This window comes from Sabethes cyaneus, chromosome 2, assembly GCF_943734655.1.
Source record: "Sabethes cyaneus chromosome 2, idSabCyanKW18_F2, whole genome shotgun sequence".
NCBI classification, from domain to species: domain Eukaryota; kingdom Metazoa; phylum Arthropoda; class Insecta; order Diptera; family Culicidae; genus Sabethes; species Sabethes cyaneus.
Window position 1 is genome coordinate 230,441,649 of NC_071354.1, and position 23,067 is coordinate 230,464,715.

The 23,067-nt window shown below is 38.0% G+C and overlaps 1 protein-coding gene across 1 annotated transcript in view; it reads left to right on the forward strand.

Annotated features, from left to right (window-relative positions):
* The window catches only part of LOC128736755 (potassium voltage-gated channel subfamily H member 7), a 298,342-nt gene that overhangs the window by 156,916 nt on the left and 118,359 nt on the right, over positions 1 to 23,067 (forward strand). The window lies entirely within an intron of this gene.

Sequence of the window (23,067 nt, forward strand, 5' to 3'; positions counted from 1 at the left end):
ATAGTAATAACATTAATGGACGAAATGTGGGCTGTTGCTCTCGGCTTGGGAGTAGCCTCGCTGGGGGTTGTTTCATATGCGTTTTTCTGTGATATTTATATAGCTTTTGGGCACGTGTAAGGGTAAGTTACCTACAGGGCGATCTAATCTTGCGCTTCCTTCGGTTGGCTGGCCGATTGACCGATAGGGTGGTGGGATTTCAGATTATTCCTAATAATATGAAACTAATTAAGTTTCGTTTGGAGGATAGGGGAAAACCCCCGCAGTAGTAGTGGGTCACCTTCAACATTATTTCACCTGTGATTTGCGTTTCGGGACATAATTTCGAATGATTTTGTGCTGCTGCCTGGCACCGAATATAGTGGTGCAATCACGGGATGTTGGGACTATTTGAAGCCGGTAGCACCCGAGAGATAACGATAGGTGTCGGTATAATATTGTAACTGCCTGTCGCAACACTAATTATTATTCGCTTGCAAGATGGAGCGACATTGTTCAATGCAAATTATTAACGTTATTCACGGAAGCTCAACAGATCGAAGCTGAATAATTAAAGCCACGGTAGGAGGCTACACATCATACCGTTTTGATTACTTGTTGGCCGTTGAATAATGTACATGATTTAATGGAGTTCATTAAATACACGACATATATTTCGTTATGTCAGAATAATATAGGACAAAACAAACTGTAAAACTTTGTAATTTCCAGATACACCGAAGAGTATTCGGTTCAACCGAAACATATAGCTGTTTTGGTTCCAGTTGACCACTCTGATCTCGAATTAATTCCATTCAATGCAATTCTTTTTCATAGAGCCCATTATGATAAACAGAATGATAATGTCATGTTCAACAACTTCCTGGACGCCTGGCTCACGCTGCTGAATTGCCAATTTAAAGTTTGTGACAATATTAATAAACCTTTATCAGAGATGTAGAATAACTAGCTTCCATGGTCACTCATGTTGTTTATCATCTGCAAATAGTAGTCTAGTATGTTAGCTGCGAACTGGAACATCAACTTTTCTTGATAACATCTTTCGTTGTCATTCCCGTTGTCGTTGGTGTGTGCTTCAAAAGAGTAGATATTGTGCACAAGCGAGACGTAGAACAATAAGTACGAGCAAGTTGACATGTCCTGTTCTATGTAGATACAATATCATTTGCAGCAGCCGGAATTTCTTACCCATCCGTTGTCAACAGTCTTGATCTTGAACAAATGTCATTCATGTTGTTGACGTCACCTTGTTCTACTATTCTGCACTCGGCAGAATTAGGATTGAACTTGTATAAGACGTGTCACTAAAAAAAAGCAAAAAAGAACTGTATGACTATAAAGAAAGGTGCTTTATTTTCATTTTGCATTTTTCATTTTTCATTTTTCATTTTTCATTTTTCATTTTTCATTTTTCATTTTTCATTTTTCATTTTTCATTTTTCATTTTTCATTTTTCATTTTTCATTTTTCATTTTTCATTTTTCATTTTTCATTTTTCATTTTTCATTTTTCATTTTTCATTTTTCATTTTTCATTTTTCATTTTTCATTTTTCATTTTTCATTTTTCATTTTTCATTTTTCATTTTTCATTTTTCATTTTTCATTTTTCATTTTTCATTTTTCATTTTTCATTTTTCATTTTTCATTTTTCATTTTTCATTTTTCATTTTTCATTTTTCATTTTTCATTTTTCATTTTTCATTTTTCATTTTTCATTTTTCATTTTTCATTTTTCATTTTTCATTTTTCATTTTTCATTTTTCATTTTTCATTTTTCATTTTTCATTTTTCATTTTTCATTTTTCATTTTTCATTTTTCATTTTTCAATTCTATTCTTTTTACTTTCTGCTTTTTACCATATACATACTTTTTACACTTTTTACTTTTTGCATTTTACTTTTCTTTTACTTTTTACTTTTTACTTTTTACTTTTTACTTTTTACTTTTTACTTTTTACTTTTTACTTTTTACTTTTTACTTTTTACTTTTTACTTTTTACTTTTTACTTTTTACTTTTTACTTTTTACTTTTTACTTTTTACTTTTTACTTTTTACTTTTTACTTTTTACTTTTTACTTTTTACTTTTTACTTTTTACTTTTTACTTTTTACTTTTTACTTTTTACTTTTTACTTTTTACTTTTTACTTTTTACTTTTTACTTTTTACATTCTAATTTTTATTTTTTACTTTTTACTTTTCACTTTTTACTTTTTACTTTTTACTTTTTACTTTTCGCTTTTTACTTTTTACTTTTTACTTCTTGCACTTTGAGTCCCTCCTTGAGTTTCTGATGCCGGTGGGGTTGTTGAAAACCCCGTTTTCGTCCTTCTGTCTTCCGACATCCTTACGACGTATCCGGCCCACCGTAACCAATCGACTTTCGCCCGATCTACGATGTACGCATCTTTCCAAGCTGTGCATGTAGCTCGTGATTCGTACACCTCCGCCACTCTCCGCTTTCAGTTTGTGCTCCGCAAAATGTCGACCCAGCACAGTATGTGCTTCGTGAACCTAACGTTTTGCGAAGTGCAAAATAGACCCGATTCTCCGCTTGAACGGCCCGCTGGATGTCCTTACTGGTGTTGTTGCCAGTGGTCACCAGCGGTCCCAAATACTCGATCTCATCTAGCACTTCTAGTTAGTTCGTCGCCATCAACGGTTCCCGTTAATGGGAGGCGTGCGTTTGTCTCTTTTGAGCCTCTTCCTTCCCTCCGTTTACAGTGTCTCTTAGATGGCCTTAACCGTCGCAAAGCCATCGGCGAAGCCTAGGAGTTGGCTATATTTGGTGAAAATCGCCTCTCGTTTCGATGCCCGCTCGTTATATTACCCTTTCAAAAGCGATGTTGAATAATAGTCTCAATCTTCGCCGCTTCTCGGTGGGACTCGAGAGTGTCCCCGAGATGCGCACGAAACAGTCAGTTTGGCCCAAAAGCCATGTTCGCGGTATTATCTGCCATAGTTGGTCTCGATCGACTGTATCATATGCTACTTTAAAGTCATTGTGATGCGTAGGGACGTTGTACTCCGAACATTTCTGCTAGATCTGTCGGATGGTAAAAATTTGGTCCGTCATTGCGAGAAGCCTGTCGGTGTAACAGGATCTGTAAGAGTACCTTGTAGGCGGCGTTTACCAGTGTTATGCAACACTACTAGCACTGACGAACTGACATTCTAAATAGAAGAAAATCTTTTAAAAACCATCGTCCTACACATTTTGCATACACACTAGCACCCTCTGTTATGCATGTTGCGGAGTAGCTTGCATTTGCAGGGTTTTATGCTGTAGGGTTTTTACATTTGTATGGTTTTATAATGAAAACTCGAAGCAACACTCTCGCGCCGCGGTGTGGCCATGTAGCGAAACATGCTTTTTTGAAAAATGAGTGGTTTTTGATTGGACGATGGAATTAACGCGAGTGTCTCGTCTGTTTGTCTGTAATAGTAGCATCAATCGAGCGGATCGCCCTTTTGTTGCAAATCTAAGAAATAACCCAGTAAGCGATCCTTACCTATGGCGGCTTTGTTCGTCTTCAGCAATCCGATTTTTCGTTTTAATAACGGGTTGCAACTAAAATTTTGGAATTTTTTCGCGGTCTTATGCTCAACAACAAAGGAGATCAGAGAGAAATGCGAGTATGTATATGTTAGCTCTCTCTCTCCTCTTTTTGTTAATATTTTTATTTTGTTTATGCTTGCCCAGTTTTGATAAAAATGGCGTCGAACCAAGAAGCATTTGGGAGCGCGTTGTACACTTCTACGAACTGCAACAGAAATCTTGGCAAAAAGTATACGGTACAACATTTAAAAAGCAAATATGTTGCGGCTTCGACTGTTTACCATACTATTCGCAAGCAAGGTAGTGGAAGACCAGCCAAAATTATAGACGCAGAAGGACATCGTTCTCTTTCTCGTTTCTTCAACAACAAGCCCTCTGGTTTGGCTATCAATTAAGATGCACCAGACGAATGTTTCTAGAAAATTTTGATCCCGTTTCTACAAAAACATCATGCAGATGGACAATACGTGTTTTGGCTAGATAGAGCTTCATCGCATTACGCCAAAAAAACAATCGTTCCTGAATATCCATTCGGTCCCATTTTTACCCAAAAACCACAACCCGAAAAATCTGTTTCAATGCACCCAATCAAAGATTTCTTCAGGATTTTGAGTTCCTTGGTGTACAAAAATAACTGGAGAGTCACGAATTGCAAACAGTTGATTGGTAGAATCAAGAGATGCATTCGCAAAGTTGACATGACGGCCGGACCACGCTTCTGTTTCGACGTCAAACGAAAGCTTCGTCGAACAGCCGATTACGGACCGTTTTCAAATGTACACTAATTTTTTTCAACAATGAATAATGTATCTTTAATTACGGGAAATCAGATCTTCTTCATGTATCTTTGTCTTTTTTTTGACAGCTTGAGAAAAAAATTCCAAAATTTTAGTTGCCACCCGTTACTTAAAGATCAGATACTGAGACATTAATATCTTCCACGGGCATTCCTCAGGAGGAATGGAGTGGTGGCGTTAACTTTTACTTTGCCACAAAACCTCAAGATTTCCATGATTCTACTCGCAAGTTTGGGAGGAAATTAAAAAATCCTTTTGTGCAATGGCATAAAAGGCCCCTCAAGTGAATTGTATGCTTTTGACTCATCAGGTTTCAGGTAACAAAACCCCACAGGGTTTCGCGGTGTTCGGGGCAGTAGGAGCGGCCTGTATAAGCATATCGGTAAAGAAACATTCGCAATGCTCCATGAAAGGCCACTTCATTTTATCACCGGGCAATTTGTGTGTGAGGTATGTCGAGAGCTCAAGCGGAGTGTTCCCTTTGGCCAAGCATACATGACTAGGCAGCGCATATCCGCCGAAAGTCACCCGAAACGAATATGATGGTGGCTACCGCTGTTAAGCGATTCTTTATTAAATTACTTGAACTCCGAAATCTTCACCGGCCGGACATTTGATTTCTTGAATTGGCTAACCCCAAAGTCCAGAAGGTCGTTCACGGTCAGACTAGGATCACTGACCTTCACACTGCCAATCTACGCTACGCAAAAAGATTGGAGATTGGAGCGCACTTTTAAAATTTTGGTTACGGTTTTACCACTTTTCTCAACCGTGTTTTTTTCTGTATCGTTTTCTTGGTTTTTGCTCTCACGTTTCTTCCGATTTTCCTCTGATTTGTATGCTTACTTTTTGTTATATTCCGTACTCCCTGTCCCATTGTTTCGCCTTTCTTCGTTTTCTGTCTCATTTTTGTTTATTTCTAACTTTTTTTCCTCATATTTTTCACTAGTTTTTTTTTATTTTCATTCCCGTATTCCAATTCCTTTTCCTTTTCCTTTTTGGTCTCTTTATCCTTTTTTTCGTACCCAGATTTCGTTTTTTTCTAACTTCATATATCTCCCTTCATTCTCGTTTTTCACTTTCGTCTGTTCAGTTTTCCCTCTTTTTGAAGCCTCGTTTTTGCTTCTTTTCTATCACTTTTATTCTACTTTTAGCTGCCTGTTTTCCCTTTCCTCCTTAGTTTTACATTTTTATTTCCCGTTATTCATCATTCTTTAGTTTTACCACTTTCTTTAAACCGTTTTTCCTGTGTTTGTTCTCTTCTTTTTCTCATTTTTTGGCTCATATTTCTCCCTTATAAACCATTTGACCTCTATTCCCTGTTTTCCTTGTTTCCTCTATCGGTTTTCTTTTTACTCACTCATTATTCTTTTCCCTTTTGTTTTCTCTACTTTTCCCTCCTCTTTTCTGTTCTATATTCCCTTTCTTGCCTCGTTTTCCCTCTTTTTTCTCTTTTTTTCCTTTTAGCGAACCAGCACGCTGTTTGCTCTTCCTCTATTCTTGTTCTCTTAATTTCCGGTCCCGTTTTTTACACTTTTCCTCTGTTCCGGTTTTCGATATTTTTCTTCAGTTTTCAGGCCCGTTTTCGTATCCAGTTTGTCTTCATTTTCTTTCTCGTTTCTGGACCGTATTTCCTTCTTTTCTTCCTTAGTTTTTTCTTCCGTTTTACCCGCTTTCTTTTCGTTACTGATCCGTGTTGCCTTTTTCTTTCGTTCGTTCTTCTTTTTCTGTCCCATTTTCCCATTTTTGACTGCATTTTTGTTCTCGTTTTCTTTATCGCTTTTCTTACTTTTTCTTAAATTTTCTCTTCCGTTGTACCTTTTTCTTTTCTCTTCCGTTTTTCCTTTTTCTTCTTTAATATGCCGTTTGACGTGATTTCTCATTTTTCTCGCTTTCTCCATTGGTTTTTTCTTTTTTGCCCACAGTTCTTATTCTCCGTTCCTTTTCTCTTCGTTGCCTGTCCCGTGATTCTCATTTTTCCTGCGTCCTAAATTTCCTCTGCGCCGATTTTTGTCCTGTTTTTTCCGTTTTCAGGCCCATTTTTCCTTCGTTCATGTCACACTTTTTGACGTTTCCTGTCCCGTTTCGAGCGAGATATTTTTAATGGCCTTATTTTCTATGCCATTTTCCCTTGTTTTCTATCCCGTTTTTCTCCTTTTCTATCCCGTTTTTCTCCTTTTTTGTCCCGTTTGGTTCCTTCTTTGTCCCGTTTGGTTCCTCTTTTGTCCTGAATCTTGGTTTTCTCTTGTTTTCGTTTTCTTTATACTTTCTCATTCTATTCTCTCATTTCTCTTCTTTAGCTTATAATTAGACGCAAACCATCTTTTGCCTGTCCGGGTTTTTGCCTCCCTTTTTTTCTCTCCCATATTTTCTTTTACTCATTTTGCTTTCACCTTTTTTTACTCTTCATGCTCCGTTTTCCCTCCGATTCTCCCATGTTTTATTTTGTTTTTCTATGTCTCATTCCAGATTTTTTTTCGCACGTTTTTCCTCTTTTTCTACCCTTTTTTATCTATTTCTATTGGCTTGTAACTAGACTTGAAATTAAACTTAACAGTGAACTAGAAATTGGACGTGAAACAGGAACCGTTTTAACGCAATTAATTCAATTATCGCAAAAATAGTAACCGATCAAATTAAACTGTGGACTTCTGTGACACAGACATTTTTTAGCTTTGTATTAAATTTTACAGAAAAGGTGGGGCACGTTCCCCAGTATACCCTGGCCTGGGCATGCCTGTGGTTACAAAACTCAAGCAACAGTATAAGTATTATTGTATTCTTATAGCGACCAATTTCATGACCAATTTGTTATAAATAATTTCAAAAATAAACAAAATTGAGAAATTTATGTTTCAAAAACTATTTTTTCGCTGTCTTGTCGTCAATAAAAGTGTGTTTTAGTTTTTTTTACTGTACAGCAGTACCCCGAATAAGGCGGTGGGTGATGGTGTACGCCCGCGGTGATTTCTTAGTTGTTCAATAATCAATAAAATTGAGTTTTGTCAGATTGTTAGTGCCTGGTATAACCTAGTCAATTACCAAATATCAATTTTATTAGTTAATGGACAGCTGACATATCGCGGTAGGCGTTTAGCACCATCCATCGCCTTATTCGAGAGATTCCTGTAATTTGACTGAAGTTAGTAAAGTAGTATATTTTCATTTAAAAAGATTAGTTTCTAGATTTTTGTAAAAATAACCGCCTATAGGAAAAAATACCTGTAAAGTTTTGTTTAGAATTGGAACAAACTTTTGTTCATATTGTGGCGCTCTTGGTGGACGGATTTGGAAGTTACTGGCGCCCACGTGTTGGAAATTTTGTTAGCTTCACCTATGTATTTTTGACATTCCGCAAAACAACTGTATTTTGTAAACAAACAACATGCAAGCCGAAAGAAGGGAAAAAATTGTGCAAAGTTATTTGGAAAATCCATTGCGGTTTGCATCTAAGCTAGCAGAAATACCGTATGGCGCGTTATCAAACGGTATAAGGAAACATTGGCGACGCTTCGGAAGCCTCAAGCTAATCACTGTCGACCGGAAACTGCGTGGTAAGATTTTGAAGACCATCAAGAGGAATCCAAATCTGTCGGACCGCGATTTGGCCAGAAAATTCGGTGTTACCCATACTACCGTGAAGAGAATTCGACTCCGCGAAGTCAAGAATCAAGTCGTATTGAGCTAGTAAACAGTCAAAACGCATCATAAAACATAATAGTGTGACCAAAACCCGTGCTCGAATCCGTGCTATACGACCGCGTGCTAACCAAGTTCGACGGGTGTCTTCTGATGGACGTTGAAACCTATGTCAAGGCTGCCTTCGGGCAAATGCCAGGTCAAAAATTTTACTTGGCAACGCCTCGGGGGGATGTTCCAAGCGAATTTAAATTTGTTTTTGCCGACAAATTGACACGACAAATTTATGATTTGGCTGGGCATTTGCAGCTGTGGCAGAAAAACGAAAGTTTTTGTTACAAATAAGACAATGACGTTGGAACTGTACCAAAAGGAGTGTCTCCAAAAACGAATTTTGCCGTTCATTCGATCCCATCACCATCCCGTGATGTTTTGGTCAGATTTGGTAAGCTGTCATTACAGCAAAGTCGTTCAAGAATGGTATGCAGAGAACGGTGTCCAGTTGGTTCCGAAAGACCTCAACCCACCCAATTGCCCCCAGTTCCGCTCTATTGAAAAATACTGGGCAATCATGAAGAGGAGACTCAAGGCATAGGGAAAAGTTGTCAAAAACATCACTCAGATGAAGTCCTGGTGGAATAAGATAGCCAAAACGATGGACAAAGAAAGTGTGCGCCGCCTGATGAACCATATTACAGGAAAAGTTCGAGAATTCCTTCGAAACCGGAACGAATAATTTTATCCGTATTTTTCCTTAAAAGTATGAAGAAAATGCTACATTTGTGTAAGAAAAGATTGAAATACACGCAATTGTTGTTGTTCCGATACTATCTGAAGCAAGCTTCAATAAGATCTAGCTCATTGCTGACATTGGGTCTAGTCAGTTTACTGGTCGCCCAGTTTTAATTCACTAACCCTAACCAATTCAAAAATAATTGCAATGACGGATACGACCTAACCAAAAATTAGGACAGAGTGGCGATTTCAATGTGTACAGAAGTCGCAATTTTGGATAATTGAAATAATTGAAATTGGAGAGAGCACACAAAAATATACCTTATATATTTAAGGAACAGGGAGAAATACACTAGACGGTTTTTGCTAAGTAGAATTAAAATACTTAAAATTGAGTAACTCAATTGGTGCCCAATTAATACACAATAAATTTGGTTTTTACTCTTTGGTTTGGTCAAGTTAAGATTCTCCTCACAAACATCTAATGGAAAAATATTTTTAATTATACCCATTGAATACCATAATACATTGTTTCGATCCGTGCCAACCAAACAAGTCTCTCCATCTACCATATCTCACTTTGTTGGCTATGACTCGGAAAAAGTGGAGCACAACGAAACCTTTCCATCGATAGAGAAAGTGTCGGATCTGGCTGCGAGTCTGGCTTCACCGTAAGCACTTCCCACTAGAATCGAATGAATGGGCACTGATTGAAATCTTGACGAGCTATAAAGTACTACTTATTTTCGTAAGCTCTCCCCCACCCACACTAGAATGGCCCCATTAATGCGGGATTCAGTTTTCCGTGCGTGCTTTCATCTTTGAATTGTCATTTCCCACTTCACCGTCGTCGTAGAACACTCGACCCAACCAACCCTACTGCGGTCGCTTCAGCGGACGACGGCTGAACCGGAATCATCGTCATTCTTTTCATTGACTTTTGAAGAATGCGTTTTCTTGTGGCACTATTTCCACTCCGTTCGCGGTCAGCCCAAACCGCAAGGTAAGCTGGTGTGCAATGTGTGTAAGCTGCTTTTCGAAGAACAAAGAAATATTTGCAGCACACAACTGAAAGCCATCTCACAGCAAGTGGCAACAGTGCTTTTCACAAGCTCGGCGCTCGGCTTACCACAGGAACCTATAACCTTTTCCCGTTGACACCATCTCGCGCACATGCACACACATACACATGTTTACAAGGCGGTTACGAGGAACCGAAAGCGAAGCGGTTGTGTATACACACTGTTTTTCCCGTATTTCCATCTGTGTCGAGAGGCGCCACACCACAGGTCCTGAGAAAACAGTACGCCCTCTTGGTGCGCGAAATGGGAGCAAAACATGGAAATGTAATCTTGCCAACTGAGGCGAGTAGCCTCAGGTCGTCAAGTTGCAATCCTATATAGCGGCTTGCCTGCCTGCCTGCCACTGCTGCTGTTACGACGCTAGCCGGAAAGTGATACTGATTGTTTCATTATTTTTCATCGCGCTATAAGTCTTGTATAATTAATGAATATTGTATGGGCAATCATTTTCCTAATAGCGGAGCTGATTTGGAAATGTTGATGGTGCCCGAGAATGGAAATGGACCGACCGACAGTGAGCGATGGGCGGTTGTTGAGTGCGGTTAAAGTCGGAAAAATATGAATTTATAAATAGTAAACAAATTAACATAAAAGAATATAATGAGGCTCAGTCGACTGAAGGCGAAGGCACAATTGAAAAAAAAAATGTTGAGAATGTTCAATACAAGGCGAAAGATTATTCGTTCTGTCCCGACATTTTGACGCAGTGCAGAGCTCCAATTTTTTTTTATATCAGAGAAATTCAAAACAATTATAGATACAACCAGCGCAAGAAACCACAAAAACCTGTGACGATCGCGTCATCAGTTTCTGTTTTTGTTGAAATTTCATCAATTTATTCCATCCGCACCCTAGACGCCTAGTCGGCGCATAGTACGTGAAACCACTGTGCCCCAGATTGGTAACCACAACGCAATGTTCGAAGAAAAACATTCGGTAACTTTTTGTTTTGCCAAGCTCTAGGTCACTTCATTTTGAACAGTGTTGCCAAAACTGTAAAACCGTTTAAAGGTGGTAAAATTAATGTTAGATGTAGACTTGATGGAGTCTACAAAACCAACAGAAAATTTCGCCTGCTGAATCCTAACTAAATTCAACGTTTTTCGCTCGGCGCCACTGAAATTGATTGATAATAAACAGTCAGATAGCTTGAATTGCTAAATAATGAAAGCTTCATTCTTTCAGGACCAAATTCAGGATCATAATTTTTGACGGTTTTGTTTTCTCATCATCCCATGGGATAGTTCTTCTGATAAAGGCCAAATAATTAAACCAACAAGCTTTCCGACCCCGTTGCATCGCTTCATTTATAATTTTCAACTGCTCTCGACGCCAATTACAGCTTGTCAGCATTATCTAGGGAACAGATAGCAGAGAATGCTCTATATAAGTTGTAACTTACTGGAACAAAATTTGATGGTTCAGTTGTATAAAGAAGATTTAATCCCTTAGGCGTACTCTTTCTGGTCCTCCACCGTTTACTAAGCAGGACGAATATCCTTTAAAAGTCGAGGAGTGCCACTAGCAGTGGAGATTAATTTATTAACTTTTTTTCCTTCGTTTCCTTATTGCACTGTCAAATGTTTTACGGTCCTGCTTACGACTTTCGGTTATAAAGCGGTCATGTCATGTTGTGGTGGTTTCGCTTAGGCTTAAATGTTGCCCTTTTTCATAAGTATGTGACACAAATTTTTGTACATAGCTCACCCGTTTAGAAAACCTCACTGTCCAACCAAGTTTCATAAGTAAGTTAAAAATGTTTAAAGATTGCTTAAAAGAATATTTATTAATATACTCAGAATTTTTATGATTGATTAGTGTTGCCGTTTTCGAGGAATCTATGCTGTCGGTTTTTAACAGAGTTTTGAAAATAACGAACAAAAATCAATAAAGATATAAACGTATAACCTTGAATAACACGTTGCTTAGTTTTAAAGTAAACGGTACATGACGATCTAACAGTAGCGGTGTCTTACTTGGGGTTTCTATTTCATATATTTTGCCTTTTTCCTCCTTTACTCCGGTCCTCTTCCTGAGCTTTTCTGGGTCTTCTTTTTGGCCTTCTTTATGACCTACTTTTTAACTTCCTTCCCTTAAGGAACAATTCTAAAGCCACTTGGGTTTATTTAAATTTTATAAAGGTGCGGTATTAGCATTAGCATATGTGGCTGCACACATCGTAGGTAGGTATATAATCGCATTATATACCTGGCTACGTCCGAACAACCGCTGGGAAAGTGGGTAGGAATGTTAGTGTAGCATCTACTTTTGAAAGTGCAGGGAACCCATTCCCATACTACCTTCATAGATGTTACAGGAAAACAGAGTATATCATGTTAGTAGGGCAAGGCAAACAATAAGGATCATGAGGAAGATTTATTCAATAATAAACTGTATATAGTATATATTGAGTATATATATGCAAAAATAGAACAATCTCACCAGCAATCCGTCGCGTGAAATACAATTGCGTCATTTGAATTTCCATCAGTGCATCAAATATCCAATAATTAATTTTAATTTTTTCCATATCCATGATACCCTTGTGTATTATTTAAACTTGTTAAGGCCAAAGTTTTAATCGTACAGTAGGAGGTGCTTGATGAGCTAAAACGAAACAAATAATTAAAATAATATATTAGATTTGCCTGCTACCAAGGCCGGGTGGCTCAGCCGTCTGCGCAAAGTCTTAGTTTTGAGGTCTGGCATCTGGGAACCACGCAGCATCGCACCCCCTAACTTAGCTACTCAAGAGAGTATTACCGGGTATGGCCGCGTGGAGGCGCCAGGTAGGAGCGATGGCTGGCAAAAGCTATATTGGTCGCTTTCTCATTTGGCTTCCCCATTTCATACCCTTGCATTTTTTAAAGGTGCGGTATTAATTATTATATCTGGTTTTGTTATAGTATTAGGCAACACCAAGAGAAAACATACTTATAGTGAGCTATAGAACCATAATAAAACTGTTGATAAAACCAGTTTATTGTAGTACTTTATGTTACCATCATGAAACTTGTTGGCTGCGCCGCATCTTTATAACTATAAGTGGAGCGTACCCATACAATATAGTATACGGCCATATACCATACGGCTAAGTATTTTTATTGGCGAAAGAAAAGGCAAATAGGCTGAATTTAGAAATCTGCTGAAAATACCCTCCCGTACCCTACCAACACAAAGCTGAACCGATCTGGTGCGGTTCGAAAGTAACCGCAATAAATCTGTTAGTTTTATAGCGCAATTAATCTGTTTAAACAATGACCTAACAGACATTTTGCTGCTATTATAAACAATATTACAGTTCAACCTAGAAAAAAGTTTCATGCGCGACCATATTGCCATATTCTAGTATTTTTGTAACCCGCAAACAAAACATTCATCAAAGCAAAATGTGAATTGAAGAAAGAAAGTTATTATCAACCGGTTTTAATGTCATAGAAAGCGACTAGAATGCTGTTGCTAGAAATTCAGATTGAATTGAGTTTTCGAAAATTGCACAATTTTGACGTTGATTCTAATATGTACGATAAAATTTAATGTGCATATGCTGCACAACAACGGAAACTGCTGGAAATTTCTTATTCATTCTATTTTATTATTATAGTCGCTCTAAACCAAATCGATCAGGATGGTTTGACAGAAAAACTTCAACTGTTTCACGGGTTCGCCTCACGGATGTATATATTCTCAACTAAACAAAGCTAGCTGACTGATTTAGCTTTTTACCAGAGCAAACCGCATGCTTTATAGAACGATGCGAAAAGCTTAATTAAGTTATGGCGGTGTCACCTGATTCTTAAAGAAGTGCAGTGGGATTTCGAATTTGGCATGGCTCGATTTTGGCATGGTTCGATTTTGGCATGCCTCGATTTTGGCAACAAAAGTATCCGTTTTTGGCAACACAAGACATTTCACTTCAAAAGATATGCTTAAATATCAGTTTATTTCCGCATACATGCTTTAAACGACGAAAAAATGATGCTCACGGTGTGTTCATGAAAAAAAGTTTGCAGTTATAGAATGTTTAGAACAATAATATTTTAATTGCCGTAGGAATACGTCTTAGCACAGGTTAGCGCAAACTTATTTGCACCGGACGAATAGCTCTTGGCAGACTTTTTGAACACAAAATGGTTGCAATTGTTGATTAATGATATTTAGTCAATTTCTAACGCATTTACATTCAATTTTTTCATATCAAAAAAGGGTCTCGATTTTGGCACGGTTTCGATTTTGGCAACATAGGCGACCCGCATTTGTTGCCAAATTCGAAATCCTACTGTAATAAAAATCTTCTAAAGGGTGGGTCATTTGGTTGGAAAGCAGTTTTATAGAGGCCATCAGAAGGGTCTAATGGAGTTCATAATTTTATTGGCGGTTTTATGAAATCGGTCATGAAAACCACAAGAGAAAGGTAATAGAACTTAAATCGCTACTTGGATGTGGCTCTCTTTTCGATTTTCTTTCTAGCTTTCTTTCTAGTCTTTTTCCTGGCGATCTTACTGGTCTTCTGCTGGCCTTCTCTCTGGCTTTTCCTCTGGCATCCGCACTAAACTACTTGCTTGTTTTTTTCTAGACCTTCTGGTCTACTTTTTGCTCTTATTTCTAGCCTTCTTTCTTATCTTCTTTTTGACCACTTTCGGGATTTTTTGCAAACCTGCCTTCTAGGTTTCTCTCTCAGAAAGAATGCTGTCTTTCTTTCAACCCTTTTCTCTTGCTTGATTTGTGGTCTTATTTTGGTCATTTTTCTGCCCTATTTTCAGCATTTTTTAAAACCTTAACGTTCTTTCTTTTCTAGGCTTGTTTCTGCCCTTCTATCTGTCTTTCATTCTGGTCTTCTTCCTATTCTTCTTTATGCTATTCTTTTTAGCCTCTTTCTGGTCTTCTTTTTCGCCTTCTTGTGCTTTTTAATGCATTGATTTTTTTTCTGTTTATTTTACAAACTTTTGACCATGTTTTTTACCTCCTGTCTTACTGTCTTTCTGTTTTTCTGGCTTTCTATCTTTCTGTCTTTCTGTCTTTCTGTCTTTCTGTCTTTCTGTCTTTCTGTCTTTCTGTCTTTCTGTCTTTCTGTCTTTCTGTCTTTCTGTCTTTCTGACTTTCTGTCTTTCTGTCTTTCTGTCTTTCTGTCTTTCTGTCTTTCTGTCTTTCTGTCTTTCTGTCTTTCTGTCTTTCTGTCTTTCTGTCTTTCTGTCTTTCTGTCTTTCTGTCTTTCTGTCTTTCTGTCTTTCTGTCTTTCTGTCTTTCTGTCTTTCTGTCTTTCTGTCTTTCTGTCTTTCTGTCTTTCTGTCTTTCTGTCTTTCTGTCTTTCTGTCTTTCTGTCTTTCTGTCTTTCTGTCTTTCTGTCTTTCTGTCTTTCTGTCTTTCTGTCTTTCTGTCTTTCTGTCTTTCTGTCTGTCTTCCTGTCTGTCTTTCTACCTTTCTATCCTTCCGTCTTTCTGTCTTTCTGCCTTTCCGCTTTTCCGCCTTTCTGTATTTTTGTTTTTCTGTCTTTCTGTTGTTCTGTCTTTCTATTCTTCTGTCGTTCTGTATTTCTATCTTTCTGGCTTTTTCTGTAGTTTGTTTTTCTGTTTGTCTGACTTTCTGTCTGTGTTTTTTCGTTTTTCAGTCTTTCTTTTCTTCACAATGTCTTTCTCTCTCAATATCTTGCTCTTCCAATGTCTTTCTGTCCCAATATCCATATGTCTCAATGTCTTTCTGTCCCAATGTTTTTATGTCCAAATATTGTTATGTTCTAAAGCCCTTACGTCATGAATTCTTACGCTTTTCAAAGACAATGAATCAAAATTGTGTCAAAATGATCGAGCTCAGAGATGAAACAATGAAACAATGAAAGAATGAAATGAATAGTAGTCTACGTTTTGATAATGTTCGCGTATTTTCTGTTCCATGCTAGTCCTTTTTTGGATCTAAACTCAATTTGAGTATGCGGTTTTTCAGCATGTTATTAAAAATTAAACTATACCTAGTTGCAACTGTCTGGTATAAGTGTTTAATTTAATCCCTACTATGATGCGACTTTATATGAAGCAATGGAAGGCGACAATGAACCGAAAAATATTAAAGATAAGCATAGAAGGAAAGCACACGTGTGTGGACAAACGTTTGAAGAACCAATAAATTTAAAAGCTCAGAAAAGTTAAGGAAAAAATGAACTTTTTAGAGAATTTAGAGTTCAATATTCAATATTCATATAGAAAAAATGGTAGTTTTAGTACAATCAACGGAGTGGACGGTAGAACAAAGAAATGAAACAAATATTTTGACGGGATCCAAACAGAATGGGGCCAAGCGTGAAGGGGCGAGAGCATTAGAGGAGGGGGTAAGGGAGGATCATTTGAAGCAACACTACAGAAATTATGTACCGCTCCTTTTTATCTAAGCTAGGCAATCAGTGGATCGAACCAAGCTATAATCGGAGCCAATTATAACCAGATTTGAACCCACTTTTCCTCATAGGCCCTGTGAGGGTGTCGAAATTAATAGTATTAGTAGTAGTAGTATGGGAGAAGCAATCATCAGTCCAAGGTCTTGAGCGTGTACGTGGATAGAATTACAGTAGATCCAAATTTGATTATCAAATGAACTTGATTGTAATGCTGTTGTAGAAGGGTCGAAAAGCGCTGGGTGGACCTACAAGCAGAGACACTTGTGCACATTAAGGGGTTATTCGTTTAACGGGTAATTTGTTGCGGCTTTTTTTTCGTAATATTTCAGAAAATAATTACACAACAATTTTTTCTGGAACGTATTTAACTATTGGAATACGAATTGTTTTTTTCCTTGTTGGGGACCTTGGAATACGAATTGTTACTTTTAGCACAATTTACACACAATTGTGTACAATTTACAACAATTGCAAAATGTATGTACTTTATGTACTTTGTCACAAATCTCCTTCCAGCACGGGGACGCCCGAAATTGTCCAAAATAGTTCAAAACAGTATTAGTTGTTTTAGAAGCAGCATAACGTGCTAGTTCGCACTTTTGCGATACACACGATATTCGTATATTTAGCGATCCTATGAAGCGTGAATGCATGCGATCATTAGTTAAAGGTGAATTGAACTATTCGTTTCTCTGTTTTCTTATGAACATTTCGTTTGCTGATGCTCGGTGTATCTATTCAATTTGCCAATTCGCCAACCTCTGAGTCTAATTCATTCAATAATAGACGATACCGACTCTGTAGATATTAATTTCGAGTTACAGCCCGGACTCGATTATCCGGGTGCTCATTTTTATTTTCAGCCCGGATAATCGAATCACCCGGATAATCGAATCATCATTTTTGGTACAAAATTTTTTTGGTGTGTCAAGTGTTTTGACTTTTAGGTATCAGAAATGTTTTATTTGATATTGATCTATCTTCCCAAAAGTCAGAAAAATCCTTTCTTACGATTTTTTCCACTGATGATTTTTTTTGTACAATATTATTTTTTGTATGTTATGTTTTTCAATATTTAGGTATTATAAATGTTTTTTTATTATTGATCAATCTCCCCTAAAGTCATAAAATTCCTTTTTTGCAATTTTTTTACTGATGATTGCAATGATGATAATGATGATGGTAATGATGATTTTTAAGTAAAAAAATTGATTTCATCATCGCAGGATTTATTTTGGTTTTTTTCGCCTATAAAAGGGATATAAGAAAGGAATTTTGTAGCTTTAGGGAGGTTAATCAATGCTTGTCTAGTTGGAATCATCATGTAGCATGACAATTATAACATTTGGGTTTAAAATAAATCAGTGAAAAAAAAATTTTTTTTTCACCCGGATAATCGAGTCTAAAAACCCGGATAATCGAATCCCCGGTTAATCGAATCCCCGGATAATCGAGTCCGGCCTGTACTAATGCTGGAAGTATATAATGCAAATGTTTCAATAAGATGAAAATACTTGATACATGAATCTATATATAACTGTATATCGTCGCTTTATATTTACTTTTTTTCGCTATTGCGTAAATTGAATTTAAATGGGTTGGGCAAACTGGCAACATTCATATCTAGAGTAAGAGATATTTGATACAGAAAAAAATGGTTAACGCAACGCTTATTAAGTTTGTATAACGTTCCTCTTCATCCAAGTTGGGGTATGCGTGGATCGAACTAAGCCAATGTGAGTGGGAGCCAATTATACACTCAAAATATTCTGCACATAACTAATGGTAAAAACCTATATCAAAATCCATATGACTTTGATGTGTCACTTATAAACACAATCCGCAAAGAAGTGCACATAAAAATGATACGCATATGAATAGTATGTGCAAATTTTTCGTACCTACATAAATTTTAACTGTTTGGCATATAAAATTCATTTATCGGGCACATTGCAAAAATCTATGTGTGGGAAACATAGAAACTATACGAAAAGTTTTTTCAGTGTAGCCGAATTCGAACACAACTTTTCCCGTATCGATGTTTGTTTTTAAACTCCGATACTTTCAAACTTTCGGGGTTCGCAAACAGACAACGATGACGCCTGTAAATCGTAGACGAAATAGGTGTCTGTCGTGAACAGAATTAACAGTGGAATTTAATCGTGAAAAAATTTTTCCTTCATTTAATTTTTCGTATCTCACTGAGAAGCTCTTAAAAATTTGAGTCACTAAAATTAAAATTTTTTTTTTCACGTTCTCCTTTTTTTCTCAGGCTATGTCTAGCTTACAAATTTTAAAAGTTATAAAAATCATTAACAAAAGTGTTATTTTCAAACACAATACATTCTATTCAAATCCCAATTTGGGGTCAATCCCGGCGTAGTGGTTAGCATTCACCCCTCTCACGCCAAGGACCCGGGTTCAAATCCCAACCCCGCAGAAGTGTCACGAATGACCTAAACTGGTTAAAATGACTATAATCGAACAAAAAAAAAATCCCAATTAGGTCGTATCATAATGATAATCATAATTCGCTCTTTAAAGTAGAGCTAAAAGACGAATGAAATCCAATTTTTGTTTGTAAACTAGCTGACCCGACAAACTTCGTATTGCCACAAATTAACCTGTGTTGTACATAAATCGTGAATCTCGGATGATCTTTGTCACAATCTCGAGTTTTGCAAGTTTCTGAGGAGTTCCACCTTAGATGATTCATTTTGGCAGTTACGTAACTATGAAAGCATCCCAGGTAACCAATAAGCATCACCAATGCTATTCAAATGTAGGCCAATATGCATTTAAGTCGCCTTAAACGCTACTCAAATGCTATTTTGGCAAAATATACAGCTACTTTACTGATAAGCTTCTTATAGTGCTGACAATGCTAATTTACAGCTAATTACCGACACGAAGAATTTGAATACAATTTTGGATGCCAATTTACAACACCTATGCAGTCAAAAATCTAATATACAACAACGTGCAGTATAAAATGCCAAATACGCTGATTGGCTGCTTATGTTAATACTTATTAGTTACCAGTAATGAGTAGTTTAATAAACAAATTTGCAATTTTTCCTCACAGTAAAGTAGAAAACAACTCCCCTGTCCTCTCATTGCATAGCCAGAAAGCGGATAGTAATATTCGCCGAATATCATTTTGCGAAAAACCTTAAGCGGAATGTACCATTTCACGAAAAACTTTTTTGTAGAAAGTACCATAGAAAAAAATCTTGCCTCCAAAGTCACTTCTTCAAATTTGGTCACTTGTCAAATTTGGTTCCATTTGATTGATTAGTTCTCGAGTTGTAAGGAAATTTGTTTTTCATTTGTATAGGAGCCCCCCTCCTAAAGTGGGGATGGGTCCTAGTTCACCATAGAAAATATTTTTGCCTCCAAAAACCTCCACATGCCAAATTTGGTTCTATTTGCTTGATCAGTTCTCGAGTTATGAGGAAATTTGTATTTCATTTGTATTGGAGCACCCCTCTTAAAGTGAGGAGGGGTCCTTATTCATCATATAAAATATTCTTGCCCTCGAAAACTTTCACATGCCAAATTTTGTTCCATTTGCTTGATTAGTTCTCGAGTTATGAGGAAATTTGTAGTTCATTTGTATGGAAGCCCCCCACCCCCTTTTAAGGGGGAGAGGAGTCATAATTCCCCTTCTAAAGAGTGGAGGGGTCTCAATTTACCATAGCATAAATTATTGTCACCAAAAACACCCACATGCCAAATTTTGTTCTATTTGCTTGAATAGTTCTCGAGTTATGCAGAAATTTGTGTTTCATTTGTATGGGAGCCCCCCCTCTTAGTGGGGGGAAGGGTCTCTAACCATCACTAAAACAGTTTTCACGCCGATTGGTTCAGTAGTTTTTGATTCTATAAGGAACATCCCGACAGACAGACAGAAATCTATTTTTATATATAAGATATGGTAATAATAATTCCGCTCAAGTGACTTTTATTAAGAAGCTTTAAAACTAATTTGTGTTTTATTTTTCGCCTCTATGTTTGAGCCGTGTCCATTATCTAAGCCTTCAGTAGAGTTTAAATGTAGTGAACAGCAGTTGACAGTGAATTTTATTCTCTGTTTTGGACTGAATTATGTCTGCTATAGAATAAGATTCCTCCAAAAGCTCTTTACGAAAAGATGCAGATTATAGATCACTCGATTGGCCTAGATGTAAACAAACTGCGAGTCAAAGTCTATCTATCCTCACAGTTCAGTATCAAGTTGCTCACAATGCTGAAAATGACTACATTGAAGATTTATTTCAAAAATGATTTCTTACAAGTCATGTTCAAATCCATATAAATTACGGACGCACTGAAATGAACTCATGTTAATTAAAAGAAGTGATAATTTTATATTTTGACGTACTTGATTATTTTTGGTGAAATACGAAGGATTGTTATGTGTAACGTTTTACGTTTCTGCCTACTTTTCTTCAGTTATCGTCTGGTGCATTCCCTACATTAGAAATGATAATTTGTTTGCCAGCAGTGAGAATTTTGATCCAGCAGACGAACTTTAAAATTCACACCAACTTGAATCCTCAATTAAGTTGCATAAGGGCACTACGCTAATCGAGAAGCATCGATGAACTTTCTTTGGCATGACCTAAAATATGAAATCTAGCCAATCAGTGAAGCAAAATAAAATATTACCAACATTCACACTTACCATTCCTAGCTGCAAACTGTAAGGGTACGAGACACTCACTACTCGGGTAGGATGGAAACAAGTTGAGACTCCGCACCTTCCCGCTACATTCGAATTATGTTTATTCCACTTTGCCGGCACTTCAAGCAAGTATTGTCCCTTTTGAAAAGGAATCACTCCACCGTGTAGTATGTACCTACCTACCTACGAGCAGATCGGAGCAGATTGCCAACCCGCTAAAGCCAGGCAGGAAATAGCACTCACTGTGTGAGTGCTTTGCAACGAAGCTTTCCTATGCTATGTATACCGACGGACGAACGGCTGGCTGTCGGAATCTAAAATTCCCACACGTACACGCATACGAACGAAATCAGACTCATCGGAGTACTGAAGCATATTTCTTTCTTTATTTTTAATTTCTCTATCGCCTATGTGTCTGAGACGAGCAATTGGAATTCCCTACGTGTCTCGTCCCTGCACAATGAACCCGGTGGGTGAGACAGGCAGACTCCACCGGACGGTTCCGCAATTTCCGCCCGAGATAGCACTTCCTTCGCCGCTCAGCTCAGTTCGTCAGCTCAGCTCAGCTCTAGGGAGGGAAAAACTCGGTCTCTCGTGTACTCACCGATTCTCTTAGAAAGCACGGCGAGTTTCCCGGCGAAAAGGATGAAAACTCGCCGCGCTACCAACACTAGCGTACGCGTCTGCTAGCCAGCCTGGGGTTGATTGTGAACTTTTGGGTGGCGAAAGTTGCCGGATTGGGGGCCAATCTCCGCGCCACACTCACATGCATATCCGCACGGCGGCAAGATTTTTCTCATCCGTGCTCCGTGCTACACAACCCGGAGCAGGCTTAGTCAAGAGCGAAAATTGTTACTGTCAAGACACACATTTTTACTATGCCGTTTTAGTTAAAGAGGAAAAAAAAGTCCATATCATAGGAAAAATTTGAAAATTCAATTTGAATCAGTGTTGTTTTGCCTACATTTGCAGCTGAATGGCGGGGCAATGTGTTCCAATTTGGCCAACCGATTAGCGCTTTTCCTACGCGTCCATATTAATATTAATAGTCACTGTGATGTCCCTTAGCTCAAATCAATTTGCTGTATAGTTCGTGTGGTGCATTCAATTATTATGCCTAGTGTAATCAAAGAGAAAAGAAGAAGAAATCTGTGTAGATAGAAAGCAAAGTGCGTTAAGTAGAGTTTCCCCCTCTGGGAGAACACTGTAGTAGATATCATGTAGTAGTTGGGAAAAGTGAAAAAATGTCTATGTCCGAGACGGTTCCACCATGTTTTCTTGTCTTGCTTGCCTGGTCCTGTCTACGTATCTCTCACCTATGCGGGTGCACTTTGTTCGTCCGTCGGCTAGGATCATAGGGCCAAACGCGGGACAGTGGCAGAGATAAACGTTTGTTGTTCCAGTTTCACTCTTTCGGCTTCCGGAGAAGCTAGATATATTCGCGAGAGGTGGTCTCTCTTTACTACGCATCGCGGAATTTTGCAAAAGCTAACGAACGGGGGCAATACAGCTGGTCAAAGGGAAAAAATCCTAGCGGTGACACACCGGAACCGGGTGAAGCTGGTGGGTGGGATGTGTTGACAAGTTTCGCGGGAGTAATTAGGACGACATTCCCAAGTATGCTTACCGTCGGTCGTCCGACCGGGGACCGGTCGGTCAAGTGTGGCAGCACTTTTTAAAACGAAACCGGAACGTGTGAAAAGGGCTCAGTCAACTTGAGTGACAACGATTCTGTTTTTGCTTGCCTTTGATCACCATTAATAAGAGAATGAGAAAATCCAAACTATCAGTAGTCACATTTTAGCATTTGCATTCACACCAGTTTTGTTGCACAACCGAGCTTATAATGAGGCAGTCGTTATTCAAAGTGGTATCCTTGGGGTGGTTTGCTTTTTACTGCTGCTAGTGCCGGCTGGTGCCGATCTTATCGGGAAATGCGAAATTGACGGGCTGGTGGATTACTTTTTATATGGCACCCGTTTGATGTTGGGAAAATTTGAAAGTCCAATTCGGGTGGGCCTGCGGTTGTGCGGTTTGTTTATGACACCAACAGCGAAATTGGTTGCCGTTCGGCGTTTGGCATCTGGGAAATTTTTAATCAATTGTCCGTGCTGATAAAATATGTTCTTGGAGATTAGGATATTGCAGAAGGAAAATCAGAAGAACGAATCGAATGGCTG